This window comes from Salmo salar, chromosome ssa09, assembly GCF_905237065.1.
Source record: "Salmo salar chromosome ssa09, Ssal_v3.1, whole genome shotgun sequence".
NCBI classification, from domain to species: domain Eukaryota; kingdom Metazoa; phylum Chordata; class Actinopteri; order Salmoniformes; family Salmonidae; genus Salmo; species Salmo salar.
Window position 1 is genome coordinate 129387570 of NC_059450.1, and position 18650 is coordinate 129406219.

Sequence of the window (18650 nt, forward strand, 5' to 3'; positions counted from 1 at the left end):
ATTTGTGGAATTTATTTCCGTAATGTGTTTGAGCCAATCAGTTGTGTTGTGACAAGGTATGGGTGGTATACAGACGGTAGCCCTGTTTGGTAAAAGACCAAGTCCATTTTATGGCAAGAACAGCTCAAATAAGCAAAGAGAAACAACAGTCCATGAGAATGAAAAAGAAAGTTCATTTAATTTTAATCATAGAAAATACAGGATCTATTCAGTCAAGCAAAGAAAAGAAGTGAAGTTATGTTAAGAGAAACACACACACCAGTCTCCTTTTCTAAGTTTGAATGTAAAAACTGTAAACACAGTACGAGTGGACACCTCCCCTGGTCACACCATTCATTTGTTGGTGTTTTTACTACCACCTGCGGCTTCATTGTAGACAAAGTAATAATAGTGTTTCTTGCATACAAGACGGAGGTGTATTCATTAGGAAACCGTTTATTGTTTAAGAACCAAAACGAAGTAAACATAACAAAAATGAGAGCTTCTATTGAACAAATTCAGCTTAGGTCCCGCCCTGCTTGTTCCGTTTGCTTCCCGTTTAAGAAACGTTTTGCAAACCGATTCCGCGTAATGAACACGCTCCAGCGTGATCAACAAAGATGGCGACGCGAGTCCTTCAGAGATTTGGCAATGGCCTGAATCAGGCAAAAAACAGGCCAGTAACAGGACAGACCGTGTTATCCAGGTGTGACTATTATTACTTTGCACGTTTAGGATTTCAGTTTGGGTTTGACTTTGTTATTGTGATTTTGGAGAATAGGAGGCTCCCACCGACTCATCTATGCTGCAAAGGCAGGAGTGAACTTGAACATATGATCACAAAAAGCTAGCATAAATAGCTAGCCAGTAACGACAATAGCTTGTGTAGTCTATTTGATAAGTCACATATTAGTGCACCTTCTAATTTGAGCTATTCTAAAATGGTTGCATTCTTGAAGTTAATGCACGGCATACCCAGTTACTTTAGTAGAAATGTTGTCTAATAGTGAATAATTATTACACTTGGCTCAAGGTATTATTATAAAGGGTAGGCTACTGTTGTATATACACAACATGACCAAAAGTAAGACACTCCTGTCACCGGCGATCCTTACTTCAAAGTCATGGGCATTAATATGAGTGCTGGTCCCCCTTTGCAGCTTATAATAGCCTCCACCTCATCTGGGAAGGCTTTCTTACCTAGATGCTGGAAACATTGCTGCTGGGACTTGCTTTCATTCAGCCACAAGAGCATTAGTGAGGTGAGCACTGATTTTGGCCATTTAGCCTGGCTCGCGCAGCTCCATGCTCCACCCATCCCATAGGTTGATGGGGTTGATATCAGGTGTGCAGCAGTAAGTTTCACACCGATCTTGACAAACAGTTTCTGTATGGACCTCGCTTGTGCACAGGTGCATTGTCATGCTTGAAACAGGAAAGACCTTTCCTCAAACTGTTGCCACAAAGTTGGAAGCATAGAATCGCGGTAGAATGTCAGTGTATGCTGTAAAGTATTAAGATTTTGCTTCACTGGAACAAAGGGCTTAGCCCGAACCGAAAAACAGCTCCAGACCATTATTCCTCCTCCACCAAATCTACAGTTGGCTCTATGCATTGGGGCAGATAGTTTCGGCATTGCCAAACTCAGATTTGTCCGGGCTGACTGCCAGATGGGTGGGAAGCGTGGATTCATCACTCCAGAGAACGCCGGTCACTGCTCCAGAGTCCAGTGGCGGCAAAAACTTTACACGCGGTATTGTGCATGGGGATCTTTTAGGTTTATGTGTGGCTGCTGGCATGGAAGCCCATTTCCGTTTTAGTTCCTTAATAACAGTTCTCTTGTGCTGAAGTTGCTTCAGAGGAAATTTGCAACTGAGCGCAGACAATTTTAACATGCTACACGCTTCAGCACTCAGCAGTCATTGCGGGTTCTGTGAGCTTGTGTGGCGGCGTTGCTCTAGAAGTTTCCACTTAACAATAACAGCACTTACAGGTTGACCGGGGCAGGTCTAGCAGAAACAGAAATTTGACTAACTTTGACTTGTTGGAAAGGTGGCATCGTATGATGGTGCCAGGTTGAAAGTCACCCGAGCTCTTCAGTAAGGCCATTCCCACTGCCAATGTTTGTGTATGGAGATCATGGCTGTGTGCTAGATTTTGTTACACCTGTCAGCAACTGGTTGGCTGAAATAGCCGAATCCACAAATTTGAAGGGGTATCCCACATTTGTGTGTGTATATATAGTGTAGCTTACTATATTTTGCTTGACATTAATTTACTATGTTACTACATCAGCATTTGCTACCTATGTGTAGTCAATGATACATCGTTTTTATTTGAATCATTTTTTCTTCATAAGCACCATGATTGTGTGCAGGTACTGTATGGCCAGCAGTGGTAGTCTGTAAGCTGTAACTGTCAATGCTTGTTGTTTACTTTGAAACAGCCAGAGACATGCAAGAAATGGTCCTGCATGTAGGAAACTAGTGTGCATTTTCCCAAACATTGTGTGTAGGCAGCTTGGGCATCAACATCATACAGTGCATGTGTTACTGTATTAGTTCTTGTAGATAGAGCTTGCTGTCATATCACCTGTAGAGAAATGTGGGATACATGCATGTGCAGATCTGACTTCCAACTCACTACTCAGCAGTGAAATCCTTTGCTGCAGGAATAGATGAGTCACTTACTTCGTAAGATGTCTCCGTTCACATGTGTATTAACCTACCATCTATTTTTTTTTTTCTCCAGGGGTTGTCAGCGTCAAACCATAGGAAAATGGAAGACAGCTAGTTCAAGTCGCTATTATCTAGCGTAAAGTTGATCCCAGAAAGTGATGCCCAATCACTTGCTTACCAAGAATGAGGGAAAGCAACCTCTAAAAATCAGTGTAAGTTGTGCTTTACTGTAACTTGTTCACTTTAATTCCAAATGGGTTTTTATATTTCGGAGTTTTGAGTGCAGTGGAATAAGCATAGGTGTAGTAATGTGTAGTTACAATACTTGTTTAATCTGTACTTACAGACCTTGACCAAATGTGTAAAAAGTGACCACCTTTAACCCCTTCCAACACAGAGGGGCACTATGTCTAATAGAGCTTGTTCTGTTACAGTCCATAACGTGAAACCAAGGAGTGCCTGGATGCCTACAAACCAGCTTTGGTAAAGTGAGAAATTTCTGAGTCTAGGTATTTATACCTGAAGTCCAAGTAATAGCCATAGTGAGGGTAGTACTGTCCCAAATGGTTGTTTAATTTGGTTGTTGAGTATGTGTGATATATAAGGTAAACAGTAGCTATTAGCTGGGACATGACTGCAACAGCTGGTGTCTCCAGTGGGTTAAAATTACTCTTTACAGAAAAAAAACACATGCTTTCATGTGTAAAAAATTCACATGACGTGAAAATGTGTCTTTGGAACACATGTTCACACATGTCCCACGTTATCAAATTAAAAGCCACATAAGACCGGTGGAAATTCATGTGATTTTTCTCCGTAAGGGCAGAGTTTAGCCAAAATGTCTTCTATCTCCTGTGATGCAATTGACACACCGACATGGCAACAGTGTGTAGAATAATTTATCTAGTGCTCACATACTTAAGATGACCTCCAGTCATAATAACCTTTTACTTATCATATAATCTGCCAACTGGTTTAGACACAGAAGACACAGCCAAAATGCCTATTTAAAACATTTGGGATGGGGATTGTTATAGGAACATTTAGGTTTAGCTGGGAAGTGTATGTTGAAGTCCTAGAGAGAAACCTTGACAAGAAAGCTGGCAGTGGTGTCTAAAGCTAACATCAAATGATTGCATCGAGGCATCATTGTTACGGTTAATCTGTTATAGTCATAATAAGTCACATTTTTTAGTATTATATATCAAACAATTGATATAAGGGGAAAGGGAATTTAGTCAGTTGCACAACTAAAGGCATTCAACCAAAATGTGTCTTTAGATGCCAACCCCTCTGAATCAGAGGTGCGGGCTTTGGCATTTAACCCAACTCCCTCTGAATCAGAGGTGCGAGGGGCTGCCTAATCGGCTTGACAGACATCATCAGCACCCGGGGGGGGTGGTTGTTGGGGGTTAACTGCCTTGGTCAAAAGCTGAACGGCAAGATTTTCCCAGCTTGCTTGGCTCAGGGATTCGAACCACCCACCTTTCGGTTACGGGCCCAACGCTCTTAACCGCTAGGCTCCCTGGTAGAATGTGTTTGTTATTGTTTTCCCTTGAGCAGGAGAGACCCTGCCATCTATAATAATGATAAGTACTATCCCTGTGAGCTTGGTGGGTACCTGGAACACCTGGTATGTGGAGAGCAAGACCAGGCCGGTGAAATGCTGGCAGCAGAGTGACACACTCCTCCACTTTCTATTCTGGAAGAACTGTGCACTTTCGGAATAAGGCTTACACCTGTAGGGATATGCAACCTTAGTTCAGGAGAAATGGCCTTCATTGAACCAGTCTCGCCATATTGGAAGTGATATGATGACTCAATTAGTTGGCGTCACCCACCTGGCAATAATAACTGCGTTTAACATTAGTGTGCTGGAAAGTTTGAATCCGGAATGTTGGTTTATTTTTTGTTTCTTAAACAACTAATCCACAGGAGGTGTGGCACTTTAATTGGAGAGAACAGGCTCGTGGTTATTGACTGCAGGTATGTGGAATGGTAACAAATACCATCAAAACACATGATGTACAGGTGTTTAATGCCATCTATCATTTGCTCCTTTGCAGCCATTATTATATAATCCCATCTCAGCAGCCTCCTGTAACTAATTGACGAATGTTAAGTTCAATTCTTTGAATACCATTTCATTAGCTTTTTTTCTGTGGAGCTCAATGCGCACATCGCAGGCTTCTCTTAGGGAGTTAATTCAGACCCAGCCTCTGAACTGTGCTATGTAGTAGGGGAGTTGTAGTTTCCAACAGGCCATATTCTACATAGTTTAGTGCCAAAAACATGGTTATTAACCAAATGACCATAATCCATTGTGCAATAGAGACTTGGCGGTCTTTTTCTTTTACGCCTTGCTACAGAAGAGAGAATAATGCGCAATCGGAGGTGATATAGAGACACTGTTACCTCAAAATACATGATATAAGTGATTTAATAGTTGGTATTCAGCAACAGTAAAAATTTGTGTATTTACTTTGAAGAACTAGAAAATAATGGATTTTGTCAGAGTAAGCAGCAAGCAGCTCTATGAGATAGATGTTGACTTGGAATTAAATAAAGTAATCAAATAAAACAAATGTATATACATAAACAACTGAAGTAATGGGCGTACGTACCTCTAACTTAAGTTTTAAGGCTATAATAATAATCAAGTCACACCATCATGGGACTATTAATTGTTTTATTCTGTGTTGTTACAGCAATCAACCCTAAATAATCGAAAACTGCGATTATAGTTTTATAGTCGAACTGAAAACCAAAGCGAACCTCAAAAAGCACTAATTATTAGCACACAGACATCTACCTTAGGGACCTTGAGTGTTGCTTAACCCCAGCATCATGTCTGTCTGCAGCACATGCCTTCCATAGTACTCACAAGCGGTTTGTTTTCGTTACTGAAGCCAATGCCCTTACACTTATCAAAGGATTATGTATATGTCTTCTGAATATGCTTTATTGCTTTGCAAAATAATTGCTGTTGTGTGTTTTTCCAGTCCATATGTGGCGGTATAGAGGAGGATACCCCAGCTCTGACTGAGGTCATGAGCAAACTTAGGGCAGAAACAAGGTAACAAACTGTTCCATGACTGTGACCTCAGCCAGCAGCATCTAAGCCTTCACTTTGAATATAGCTTCATGTTGGGTATTGTCTGAGGTTGCCTGTCACAATAACTCGATATACTGGGTTGGCCAACCTTCCTTCTGAAGAGCTACTGGGTGTGCTGGCTTTTGCTCAGCCCTACTATAACCCCTGGCTTATAATCTACAGCTGTTGAACCCTCTCTAGATAGACAGTGCGGTATCATATGTGCTTCTTGAGTGAGGTTGACACCCAGATTGGACGTTCATCCACAGGAGTTCAAGAAGTACCGGGAGGAGAGAGGGAAGATGCTGTTGTCGTAGGAACCAACTGCTCCTGGAGTTCAGCTTCTGGAATGAGCCCATCCCAGGAAGGGACCCAACATCTACGCAAGCTAAGGTCCTGGGCCCAGCTCAGAGTGAGTACTGAATGACTGAACCTTATTAACCACCGCACTACTAGGGGTTTAGGTTTAGAGGGAGTGCTACATTGCTGAACAAATATGAATCACCATCAGATAATGCAAAAGGTGGGCAATTGTTGACATAAACATTGGAGAGTTTTTGCATGCTCCTATGGAAACATTATGCTCGCATAAATGTAGGCCTCCTATATTGCAATCCATGTAGAAAGGGACATTATGATTAATTTTGAATCTTAGGAGGAAATTGTCAAAATACACACTTTGATATTCCTGTAAAATACAAAACCTTTTTTCTCATGTTTTTTTCCAGCCTGGCACCATGATTGAGTGGGGTAATTTCTGGTAAGGCAATCGACGACATTTGTAATTACTCATCTTTACTTCATGCATATAGTTTATTTTTCAAGAATAAACTTTCTTTACACTTTCTCTAATAAGCTATTCCAGAGAGACACTGTTTTGATACTCTGTTAGATCCCAGAGTGCACAGGATTTAAAGGGAGATTATACTATTGTCCTTGCTATTTTCAGATTGAATTTAGTTGTTTACTTTCAACAGGAGCCTATGAGCCTGGATGACTCCATTCTCAGGTTTTATGTTGCAAACGTTTGTTTGGCGACAAATATTCAATATTTCAATGTTAATTAATTGTTCTGAATTCTTCAAACTTATCTGCCAAAAGTAAGTTTAATTTGTGATTATGCGTACTCTCTTATTTGAATTCAGTAATTGACTCTGAATTATTCATTCTAATTGGGGAAAATTAGTTTTTTTTCTTTTTGGTCATGCCACATTGTTAAAAACATGAGATTAAGTCAGTATGATTGGCTAATAACAAAATTACTGCATGATGTGGAATTCGATGGCTAATGGGACTGGTTCAGAGCCAATAATGAAACATCTCCAACCCCACGCCATAAATTAGCAGTCTCCAATGCATGAGTACATCCATCCAACTGTCTGTATAGCCAACCGGTTCTTGCCAAACTGGAATGATAGTTTAAGCAAGTTCAATCAAACCGTGAGTAGTCAAATGAGTGTCCAAACAGTCAACATTGGGTTGAGATTACCACATGCACAGTAGTCCATTATAATTGTATGGCTGCTGTTTAACGCCTCTGACAGGTCAACATGACAAATAAGAATATGTTCTTAATTACGAATACCTGTATAAAGTAAAGGTTAAAATAGATATACAAATTACTATAATCTGCATGGGGTGGCATTGAGTAAATGTAGGATGAAGCATTGGTTGTGGGGAGTGTTGTGACTGATGCTGTGATTGGCCTTTGTTGTTTTCCCAAGGGCCAGAGCTGGTATTGGCTACCGGGCCAGTGCCAATAGTGAGGCTGTCGGAGGGTTTCTTCTCCCAGATCGGAAACCTCCATGGTGCACCACCTCTGGGGTGAGGCCAGGCAGACCAGCTGTATCGCTCCTCTCTCCTTTCCTCTCGTTCATTCACACAGATCTAACATTCTTGTAAATGCCTCTCGTACTAGGCTTTAAGGCTATCGCATATACGTAAAGTGCTGTTATTCTTTTTAAAAGAAGACTTAACAATTTTATAATAGTGTTTCCATTTGTTGATTTCAGCTTACTACAAAGACCTTGAGGCCAGAGAAGCCACAAGGAATGCAGCTTACAAACATGAGGGGTTGGGATGAGGTTGTGTATTATACAGGTCAGAGTAAATCAGTTGCGAAAGTGTACTTTCACATAGTGTTTACATTTTAAATGAAAAACAATATGAATTACTTTGAACTCTCATCTGATCATGTATCTCTGTTTCAGTTCCCTCATTCAGCACATGGACTCCAGAATCATGATCCCAATGAAGGCTTCCCCGCAGCAAGTAACCTGAGAGAACAAGCAGAACGCGAACGCCAAACCTCACCTGTTTTAAATGTAACAAAAAGTAAAAAATCTCACTGCCTTGGTCTCAACCTCTAGTTAATGTTGCCAACCAACCCCTCTGATTTGGTTTGCCTTTACTTTACCCATTTCTGACTTTGCACCCAGCAAGCAATATTTGGTACTCAAAAACATCACTGAGAGACAGGAGGTTAAAGTATCGCATCGTACCCCATCTTGAAACTGTTGGCTAAAATACTCTTGATAATAAGAACTGTGGGCACTGGGTACTTAGAGCTCAACACTGGTTTTTGTCCTTGGGAGACAGGATGGGGAAATTAGCATGTTTGAAACCTCCCGATAGTGGTTCGTTGGAGAACTGATGTCTAACATACTGGGTCTGCATTAACACTGGTCACTTGGCCAACAGCTTGACTCTAGTATATATTTTTTTAGTACCAACCAAAGTGCTGCTTGGAAAGAAGGCTAGCCTAGCAGTGTGTTCTTTTTGAAGAGTTAAGAAATGGGCAACTGGGGCACGAATTGACAAAAAAAATCACTATAGATGCACAATGTGTAATTTCGGTTATTTCGTTTATTTAATGTAAATATATGAATCACATTGTTGCATTTGTAAAATTACGCTTTTGGATGAAATCTGATCTAAGAAATGCTGTTACAGATTAAAACAGTGCTAGAAAGACAGTCCAAATGGCAAAAAGCATTGTTGCTGTATTTTGTCAGAGAATATCTACTTAATAGGGTCAATTATGCTTAACTTTTTAGATGAGTGAAGGCACGGAGCGGATTTATTTCTTCTTGGGATAATTTCCACCGTATTGTACTGTTAGACATTTGCCGCACTTGGAGCTAGAAACACAAGCATTTCGCAGCACCTCACTTGTAAATTGCTAATCTGTGTACTGTGAAAAATAAAATCTTGGATTTATTTGAGAACTGGTATGATGAATAAGGAGCTAGATTCCCATGCCTATTAACCCTAAATGTCTTCTGTGAATTTTTAAGTACATGTATTGATTGCAATCATGGGCATCTCCCATCTGCAACAAGCTTGACCTGTTGTTATTCAACTGGTTTAGTGAACATGACTTATTGTTTTTAAACTTGTGGAGAAAATCTTGTCCCAGTTTTATCAGATTGTATGTTTTCAGTTAGGCATAATGAATAATCTATTCTGTAGTGTTAAAACCACAATGGCTAATACTATCATGGAACATTTCTGTGCCCCAGGACAAATTAAATGCAATGAAATGAAAGTCTAATTGTGGAGCTGATGCTGCTACTCATTATGATTTTAAAAGATGTTTAAGGGTTGATAGTAGCATGCCTCATACTAGGGTTTTTATTCCCCTGATTTACAGGGTATTTATGAATGTGGCAAGAATTGTCAGCACAAAAGTTATACAAAGAGAAACTGTGGTAACTGTAAATTGCTGCCCTTTGTTGCTGGATATGTGCTAGCCAGTATAATATGGATGTGTTTGTCATATTTAGTGGATTGGTACTGAGTCTGACAAAGAAAAACAAACAATTAAATGAACACTTACACTCAGAACTGCATTTTAATTTAACTATTATTAGTGTAATATAAATTTAAAACATGTATAAATGCACATTTGATGGCGTTGCAATTGTAAAACGCAGTGTATTATCCTGGACCACTAAAGCATTGAAAACAGACAAAACCACAAAGTGCAGTTTAAAAACATCCATTGGGGTCAATTCAATAAATTCGAATTAAAACAAATACTGAATTGAAATGGTAATTGACTCAACCCTGCCCAAATCCCTCCAAAAGAATAACATTTGGTTAACCTTGATTTTAAAAATTATATTCTAGTAGAAAAATCAACAAGGGTCAAAAACCTAAGAAGACACTATTGTTGTGGGAAACATTCTAATACAATTTTTTTTTTTTTAAATCTATTGACTGAGGAAGAAAAAGTGTGCGCTTGGATAAAAACTACAAAAGGCACACCATTAGGGTGAAAAGAATATATGACTGCTAGGTTAGCATAAATAGCCACAGTAACTATTGGCCTGTAGTTATTTGATAAGCTATATATTAGTGCACCTTCTAATTTGAGCTATTCTAAAATGGTTGCATTCTTGAAGTTAATGCACGGCATACCCAGTTACTAGTGAACGTGTCTGTCTAATAGTGAATAATTATTACACTTGCTCAAGGTCATTATTATAAAGGTAGGCTACTTGTTGTGGATATACACAACATGACCAGTGGCATTTATCTGACACCGAAGATCTCATTCCAAAGTCACACATTAATATGGAGTTGGTCCCCTTGCAGCTTATAACAACAGCCTCCACTCATTCAAAGGGCTTCCACTATATGTTGGAATATTGTTGCTGGAATTTGCTTTCATTCAGCCACACAAGAGCATTAGTGAGGTGAGCACTGATTTTGGCCATTTAGGCTGGCTCCGCAGTGGGTTCAATTCATCCCGTGTTAGGGGGTTGATGGGGTTGATATCGGGCTTGCAGGCAGTAAGGTTTCCCCACACCGATCTTGACAAACAGTTTCTGTATGGACCTAAGCTGTGCACAGGTGCATTGTCATGCTGAAACAGGAAAGGACCTTCCTCAAACTGTTGCCACAAAGTGGAAGCACAGAATCGTGTAGAATGTCAGTGTATGCTGTAGCATTAAGATTTTGTCACTGAACAAAGGGCTTAGCCCAAATCCGCGAAAAACAGCCCAGACCATTATTCTCCTCCACCAAACTTTCAGTTGGCTCTATGTATGGGGCAGATAGTTTTCCGGCATCTGCCAAATCTCAGATTTGTCCGACGCAGATGGTGAAGGTGATTATCACCCAGAGAACGCCGTTTCCACTGCTCCAGAGTCCAGTGGCGGCAAAAACTTTACACGCTTGGCATTGTGCATGATCTTAGGTTTATGTGTGGCTGCTGGCATGGAAGCCCATTTCATGAAGCTCTGACGAACATTTTGTGCTGAAGTTGCTTCAGGAAATTCTGGTAAACTGAGCCGCAGAGACAATTTTTACGCTACACGCCCAGCACCCAGCAGTCCCGCTCTGTGAGCTTGTGGCGGCGCTGGTTCTAGAAGTTTCCACTTAACAATAACAGCACTTACAGTGACCGGGCAGGTTAGCAGAACAGAAATCTGACTCAACTGACTTGTTGGAAAGGTGGCAACGCATGATGGTGCCAGGCTGAAAGTCACCGAGCCTTCAGTAAGGGCCATTCTACTGCCAATGTTTGTGTATGGAGATTATGGCTGTGTGCTGGATTTTATACACCTGTCAGCAATTGGTGTGTATTGAAGCTTCGAAATGGTCCACAATTTGAAGGGGTATCCACATTTGTGTGTGTATATATAGTGTAGCTTACTATATCTTGCTTGACATTAATTTGCATTTCGCGTTACTACATCGTAGTACTTCTTTACCTTATGTGTAGTCAATGATACATCGCTTTTTATTTGAATCAATTTTTTTCATAAGCACCATGATTATGCGTGTGTACCGTATGCAGCAGTGGTAGTCTGTGGCAAGCTGTAACTGTAATGCTTGTTGTTTCGCTTTGAAATAAGCCAGACATGCAAGAAATGGTTGCATGTAGGAAACTAGTGTGCAATTTTCCAAACATTGTGTAGGCAGCTTGGGTATCAACATCATACAGTGCATGTGTTACTGTTATTATTCTTAGATAGACCTTGCTGTCATAATTCACCTGTAGAGAAATGTGGGATACATGCAATGCAGATCTGACTCCGGGAACTTCACTACTCAGCAGTGGAAATCCTTTGCTGAGGAATAGATGAGTCACTTACTCATAAGATGTCTCCGCTCATGTGTATTAACACTACCATCTATTTTTTTCTCCAGGGGTTGTCAGCCAAACCATAGGAATCGTGAAGACAGTTGGTTCAAGTCGCCATTTGTGCGCAGTGTTGATCAGAAAGGATGCCCACTCCCACTTGCTTACCAAGAATGAGTAAGCAACCTCTACAAAATCCAGTGTAAGTTGTGCTTTACTGTAACTTGTTCACTTTAATTCCAAATGGCTTTTATATTTCAGAGTTTTGAGGCAGTGTAATAAGCATAGTGTAGTAATGTGTAGTTACAATACTGTTTCACTGTACTTACAGACTTTGTCTGTAATGTAAAGTGTGACCAATTTAACCCCTTCCAACACAGAGGGCACTATGTTAATAGAGCTTGTTCTGTTCACAGTCCATAACGTGAAACCAGAGTGCCTGGATGCCTACAACCAGCTTTGGTAAGCAGAATGGACCTTGTTTCAGTTAGGCCTTTATACTCAGTCGCCAAGTAACAGCCAGTAGTGTGAGGGTAGTACTGTCCCAATGGTTGTTTAATTTGGTTGTTGAGTATGTGTGATATATAAACAGTAGTATTAGCTGCTGGGATATTATGACTGCACAGCTGGTGTCACCAGTGGGTTGTGCACCATTACAGAAAAAACATGCTTTCATGTGTGGAAAATCATGCCGACGTGAAAAATGTGTCTTTGGAACACATGTTCTCACATGCTGCCATGCATAAACGTTCAACGCCAAGCATAAGATCACGTGAAATCTGCGTGATTTTTTCCGTAAGGGAGAGTTTAGCCAAAAATGTTTCTATTCCTGTGATGTGCAATTGACACACTGACATGGCAACAGTGTGTAGAATAATTTTCGTGACGTATGCTCATACTTAAGATGACCCAGTCATAATAACCGTTTACTTTATCATATAATCTGCACAACTGGTTTAGACACAGAAGACACAGCCAAAATGCCTATTTTAAACATTTGGGATGGGGATTGTTATAGAACATTTATATTTAGCTGGGAAGTGTATGTTGAAGTCTCCAAGAGAAACCTGACAAGAAAGCTACAGTGGTGTCTGTGCTAACATCAAAACATTGCATCAGGCATCAATAATAAGTTAACTGTTATAGTCATAATAAGTCACATTTTTAGTATTATATAACAAACACCATTAAGGGGAAAGGGCGACTCTAGTAGTTGCACAACTAAAGGCATTCAACCAAAATGTGTCTTTAGATGCTTGACCCAACCCCTCTGAATCAGAGGTGCGGGCTTTGGCATTTAACCAACTCCTCTGAATCAGAGGTGCGGGGCTGCCTAATCGACTTACACATCATCAGCACACCCGGGGAGGGTGTTGGGGGTTAATCTGCCTTGGTCAAAATAGAACGGAGATTTTCTCATAGCTTGCTGGCTCAGGATTCGAACCACCGACCTTCGGTTACTGGCCCAACGCCTTAACCGCTAGGCTCCTCTGGTAGAATGTGTTTGTTATTGGTTTTCCTTGACAGGAGGAGACCCCAAGCATCTATCCACAATGATAAGTACTATCCCTGTGAGCTGGTGGGTACCTGGAACACCTGGTATGGAGAGCAAGACCAGGCCGGGTAAGAATGCTGGCAGCAGAGTACACACTCCTCCACTTTCAATTCTAGTTGAACTGCACATTCTCTGGAATTGGCACAACTGTGTGGGGATATGCAACCTTGAATTGTGGAGAAATGGCCATTGAACCATGACATTTCCTCAAGTGATATGATGACTCAATTAAGTTGGCGCTATAACGACTCCGGGCAATAAATAAACAAAGCCTGCGAACATTGTGTGCTGGAGCGATTAACCGAAATGTTGGTTATTTTTTGTTTCTTAAACAACTAATCACAGGAGGTTGGTGGCACCTTGCACCTGGGGAGAACAGGCCTGTTATTGACTGGAGCAGAGTATGTGGAATGGTAACAAATACATCAAACACATGATGTACAGGTGTTTAATGCCATTCCATTTGGGCTTGCAGCCATTATTATGAGCAATTATCCCCACAGCTCCTCCAGCAACCACTGACGAACATGGTTAATTCTTTAATATCTTCATTATTTTTCTTCTGTGAGCTCAGCTGCGCACATCGCACAGGTTCTCTAGAGTTAATTCAGACCCAGCCTGAACTGTGCTATGTAGTAGGGAGTTGTAGTTTCAACAGGCCAATATTCTATAGTTTAGTGCCTAAAACATGGTTATTAACTAAAATGACCATAATCCATTGTATATATATACTTGGCTGGTCTGTTTTTATACTTCGCTACAGAAGAGAGAATAATGCGCAATCATGGTGTGATATAGAGAGCAGCTGTCACCTCAAAATACAACATATAAGTGATTAACAGTTGAACCAGCAGTCATAAAGGATGCCTTATTTGTTTTGAAGAACTACAAAATAATGATTTATTGTGGGAAAGACAGGCAGCAGCTCTATAGAGATGAGATGCTTGACTGGAATTAAATAAAGTAATCAAATAAAACAAATGTAATATACACAACAACTGAAGTAATGGGCAGTTTACTACTCGCTTATCACTTTAATGGTTATTAAGTAACAAGAAGTAATGGGCAGTACGCCATCATGGGACTATTAATTGTTTTATTCTGTGTTGTTACAGCAACCAACCTAAATAATCGAAACTGCGATTATAGTTTTTATAGTTTAACTGAAACCAAAGCGACCTCAAAAAGCACTAATTACTCAAAGCACCTGCAGACATCTACCCTTCTAGGACCAGTGTTGCTTAACCCCAGTCACCAAGTGTATGTCTACACATGTTGTCATAGTAGTTACCTGGCGTTGGCCTTTTCTCACATTGAAATAATGCCTTACACTTGTCAGAAGGGGATTATGTATATGTCTCTGAATATGCTTATTATTGCTTTGCAAATAATTGCTGTTGTGTGTTTCCAGTCCATATGTGGCGTATAGAGAGGATACCCAGCTCTGACTGGAGGCCATAAACTTAGGCAGAACAAGGTAACAAACTGTTCCATGACTGTCAATTCCTCGCCAGCAGCATCTAGAAGCCTTCACTTTGGAGCCATAGCTTCATATGCTAGCATTGTCTGAGGTTGCCTGTCACATTAACTCAATACTGGGTGGCCACAACCTTCCCTCTGAAGAGCTACTGGTGCTGGCTTTTGGCTCCAGCCTCTACTATAACCCCTGGCTATAATCTACAGCCAATGAACCCCTCTCTAGATAGACAGTGCTGTATCATATGTGTTGGATGTGAGGTTGAACCCAGATTGACGTTGTCACAGGAGTTATGAAGTACCGGGAGGAGAGAGGAAGATGCTGTTGTCTCTGCAGGAACCAACTGCTCCTGGAGTTCAGCTTCGGAATGAGCCCATCCCCAGGAAGGGACCCAACATCTACGAGCTTCAGGTCCTACCAGCTCAGAGTGAGTACTGAATGACTGAACCTTATTAACCATAGCACTACTAGGGGTTTAGTTTAGAGGGTGCTACATTGCTGAACAAATATGAATCACATCAGATAATGCAAAAGGTGGGCAATTGTTGACATAAACATTGGAGAGTTTTTGCATTGCTCTATGAAACATTATGCTCATAAATGTAGGCCCATATTGCAATCCATGTGAAAGGGACATTATGATTAATTTTAACTTGAGGAAATTAAATACACACTTGATATTTTCCTAAAATAACATAAAACCCTTTTTCTCATGGTTTTTCCAGCCTGGCACCATGATTGAGTGGTAATTACTGGTAAGGCAATCTGATGACATTTGAATTACTCATCTTTACTTCATGCATATAGTTTATTTTTCGGTTAACACTTTCTTCCCACTTCTCCCAGAATAAAAAAAGCTATTCCAGAGAGACACTATTTTGATACTCTGTTAGATCCCAGAGTGCACAGGATTTAAAGGGAGATTATACTATTGTCCTTGCTATTTTCAGATTGAATTTAGTTGTTTACTAACAGGAGCCCATGAGCCTGGATGACTCCATTCTCAGGTCGGGCAAGTTGCAAACGCTTGTTTATGAAGCAAATATTCAATATTTCAATGTTAATTAATTGTTCTGAATTCTTCAAACTTGTCTGCCAAAATAAGTTTAATTTGTGATTGTACTCTCTTATTTGATTCAGTAATTGATCAGAATTAATCATTCTAATTGGGGAAAATGTTTTTTTTTTTTAAGTATGCCACATTGTTAAAACAACATGAATTAAAACAAAGGATTTGGCTAATCAAAATTACTGTACATGATGTAGATTCGATGGCTAATGGGACTGGTTCAGAGCCACGAATAAAACATCTCCAACCCCACGCCATACAATTAGCATTAATGATGAGTAGTAATCCAACTGTCTGTGTATAGCCAACCGTTCTGCCAAAACTGAATGATAGTTTGCCAAGTTAATCAAACCGTATGAGTAGTAAATGAGTGTCAAACAATAAACATTGGTTGAGACACCACATGCACAGTAGTCATTAGTAATTGTATATGGCTGCTGTGCTCGCTCCCTGACAGGTCAACATGACAAATAAGAAAGGTTTTAATTTGAACAGGCCTGTATAAAGTAGCGTTAAATAGATATACAAATTATAATCTGCACGTGGCATTGAGTAAAATGTGAGGATGAAGCATTGGCTGGGAGCAAGGACTGATGCTGTGATTGGCCTTGTTGTTTTCCCAAGGGCCAGAGCTTGCTATTGGCTACCGCCACAATAGTGAGGCTGTGGAGGGTCTTCTGATCGGAAACCTCTACATGGTGCACCACTCTGGGGTGAGGCCAGGCAGACCAGCTGTATCGCTTCCTCTCTCCTTTCCTCTCGCTCATTCACACAGATCTAACATTCTTGTAGCCTCTCGTACTAGGCTTTGGGCTATCTTATATACAAAGCTGTTATTCTTTTTCTAAAAGAAGACTTAACAATTTTATAATAGTGTTTCATTGTTGATTTCAGCTTACAAAGACCTTGAGGCCAGAGCTTACAAGGAATGCAGCTTGGCAACATGAGGGTTAACAGTTGTGTATTATACAGGTAAAGGTAATCAGTTATGAAGTGTATTTCACATAGTGCACACTTTTAAAATGAAAAAACAATATGAATTACTTTGAACTCTCATCTGATCACAAAATTTCTGTTTCAGTTCCTCTCATTCAGCACATGGACTCAGAATCATGATCCCAATGAAGGCTTCCCGCTGCAGTAACCTGAGAGAACACTGCCAGAAGGCCGAACGCCAAACCTCACCTGTTTTAAATGTAACAAAAGTAAAAAAAATCACACAGCCTGGTCTTAACTCTCTAGTTAATGTTGCCAACCAACCCCCTCGATTTGGTTTGTTTTTTTACTTTACCTATTTCTGACTTTTGCACCAGCAAGCAATATTGGTACTAAAATACTGAGACATGGAGGTTAAAGTATATGCATTATTTGAAATGTTGGAAATATGATAATTGGAAGAACTGTAAGGCACTCGGCAGGTGAGAGCTCAATATTGGTTTTTTACCCAGACAGGATGGGGAAAATCAAGTATTGAAACCTCCTGATAGTGGTTGGGTGGAGGAATTGATGTCTAACATACTGGGTCATATTAACACTGGTAGTCAGCCACAGCTGATCTAGATAGTATATATTTTTTAGAACCAACCAAAGTGCTGAAGCTGTTGTAAGGTTACTTAGCAGTGTGTTTGTTTTTGCAGTGAATAAGAATGGGCAATCAGTACGACTTGACAAAAAATATATAGATGCACAATGTAATTTTTAATGTGTTATTTCGTTTATTTAATGTAAATATATGAATCACATTGTTGCATTGTAAATTAGCGTGATGAAATCTGATCTAAGAAATGCTGTTACAGATTAAAACAAAAAGTAGAAAGATAGTCAAATGGCAAAAGTGCATTGTTGCTGTATTTTGTCAGAGAATATCTACTTAATGGTCAATTATGTAACTTTTATGACGCATGTGTCTGAGCGATTATTTCTTCTTGGATAATTTCTGTATTGTACTGTTAGACATTTACGTACTGCTGGAGCTAGAAACATGAAGCATTTCATTGCACCTACTTTAACATTGCTAATCTGTGTACGCGAAAATAAACTTGATTTATTTGAGAACTGGTATGATGAATACAGAGCTAGAGCCTATGCCTAATAACCCTAAAATGTCTTCTGTGAAATTTTAAGTAATGTATTGATTGCAATCATGGGCTCCCATCTGCAATAAGCTTGATGCATGTTATTCAAATCTGGTTTAGTGAATATGACTTGTTTTAAAATCGTGGGAAAATCTTGTCAGTTTTATCAGATTTAACATGTTTTAGTTAGGATAATGAATAATCTATTCTGTAGTGTTAAACCACAAGGCTAATATATATGGAACATTTCTGGTGCCCAGGTACAACTACCAATGTACTGAAATGAAAGTCTAATTGTGGAGTCATGCTGCTACATTATGATTTTAAAAGATGTTTAAGGGTTGATAGTAGCATGCCTCATACTAGTTTTTATTCCCTGATTTACAGGGTATTTATGAATATGCAAGAATTGTCAGCACAAAGTTATACAAAGAGAAACTGTGGTAACTGTGGAAATTGTATCCTTTGTTGTGGACTATGTGCCAGCTAGTACAATATGGATGTGTTTGTATTATTTAGTGGATGGTACATGAGTTTGACAAAGAAAACAAAACAATTAAATGAACACGCACACCTGGGAACTGCATTTTATACTTTAACTATTATTAGTGTCAATAGCAAATTTAAAACAT

At 39.9% G+C, this 18650-nt stretch overlaps 1 pseudogene; it reads left to right on the plus strand.

The window, feature by feature from the left end:
- The first annotated feature begins 599 nt into the window (after positions 1-599).
- On the plus strand, positions 600-15623 carry LOC123724093 (protein NipSnap homolog 2-like; annotated as a pseudogene).
- Positions 15624-18650: the final 3027 nt, after the last annotated feature.